The sequence below is a fragment of the Pteropus alecto genome, unplaced genomic scaffold (genome assembly GCF_000325575.1).
Source record: "Pteropus alecto unplaced genomic scaffold, ASM32557v1 scaffold178, whole genome shotgun sequence".
NCBI classification, from domain to species: domain Eukaryota; kingdom Metazoa; phylum Chordata; class Mammalia; order Chiroptera; family Pteropodidae; genus Pteropus; species Pteropus alecto.
The window spans coordinates 60,594-62,415 of record NW_006441949.1 but is presented as its reverse complement, the minus strand read 5'-3'; positions in this window follow the sequence as shown (position 1 = coordinate 62,415).

Genomic DNA, 1,822 nt, shown 5'->3' with positions numbered 1-1,822 from the left:
TTTATAATAACCTGTATATTTCTAATAAATAATGAGATTCCTGAAAATTAATTACCCTTGAGCAAGAAAAGTGAAAACTGGAATAAAGGTACACTTTTTTTTTCTAATTCTCACTGTAAATGTAATATATATAAATATAACCAAATATATTGCTGTGTTTCCTATTATTTGCTAAGCTCCTAAATCTGGGTCTAGTTGCAGTTGGGGATAGAGGAGAAAGAGACACCAGAAAGGAAAGAGTCTGGGCCACTCAGAGCAAAAGTGATGGTCTGAGGTCATTAGCTTTACAAGTATAGAAACTAGATCTTATCCAAGCATTGGATTGGATGGAAGTAGATGGACTCATATCTATCATGCTCACAAAATACTGATGCCTAAACCCAAAGAACCAATATTCTTATTTGCCGTGGGAACTGTAACTGCCAAACTGAATGAATATTTAAATTCTCTAAGGTGATAGGTGTATATTTATTCAATTTATTTAATTACCTTGATTGTGATAATCATTTCACAATGTTATCTATAATTCCATATTAAATACATTAAAACATTATGTTGTACCCCTTAAATATATACAATTTTTATTTTGTTAGCTGTATCTTAATGAAGTTGGAAAGAACAAATTAATTAATTAATTTGCTGAGCGTGCATTTTTCTCCTTATCGAAAAGATGCAGGAAGCTGAATTAAAGCCACAATGTGGTCTGGTGAACAGCAGAACTAAGAACTTAGGCTTTTGACTCAGACAAATTTACATTAAATCCTAAATATGTGGCCTTTGGCAAGTTTCTTAACCCCTCTGAATCTCAGTTTCTACATCTGTACAGTAAACATAATCATTGCACAGTTATCACTCAAGAGATGCCAATGGCCAGCACGCAGCTAGTGCCCAGCCAGAGTTGGCTTTTATTATTACTCTGGCTTTCTCACTGAGGAAGACCAAGGGCTATGGATTGGATACACTTAATGTCCAGTGTTTTCTCATTATGAGCTTCCTCGTGTACCTTCACTGTGGCTGCTACAGAAAATAAAGATATTTGAGCCTCTGTCTCTTCTTCTCTGAACAGAGCTAGAAACAAACTAAGATATAGTTTTGGGGGCAAACTAAGAATTTAACATCTTCTATTTAGGTTTGTAATAGATGAATCTAATATATAGATAGAAAAAGGCCCTGTCAGAGCAAAGAAGGAATCAGAAGCTGGAATATAAGAGTCTAAAACTTAGATTTTTAAATCCAGAAAAAGAGGTTTGAACTAGGGGGAAAAGCAGCTGTAAGTGAGGAGCATCGAGGTCAGAGAAAAAAAATGCTAGTAATTCCCAGCCATGTCAGAGGGAATTGGAGTAGTCTTTTCTTCGGGAAAACTGGGAAGATTAAAAAGGGCTTAAATGGGACGAGACTGTGATGAAAAATTCTTGTTCTATCACTTTTTCTTCTCGTCACAGAGGGTCAAAGGCATTTGATTTTTGTCCTGATACTCACTTATCGGAGCTGCCTGGTCAACTTATCAGAAATCTAGGTCTCCTCAAATCTCTATGTTGGCTTCTGGATGGTCACTTAGATTAATTCAACCAATCACATCCATCATACTTTTAAAATACTCTTTTAATTTCAAAGATAATACATTCTGGCAAAAACATGAGTAATGCAGAAGGTGGCACCCACCACCTTTCAACCTACATTCGCTTCTCAGTAGTAAATACTATGGACCTTTATCATGTCATCTTTCAATGTTCTTACTCATACACAAACATCTGTTTTAATTTTATAAAAATGGAATTAAACATTTACATGCTGTTCTGAAATTCTACCTTTAATAATTATT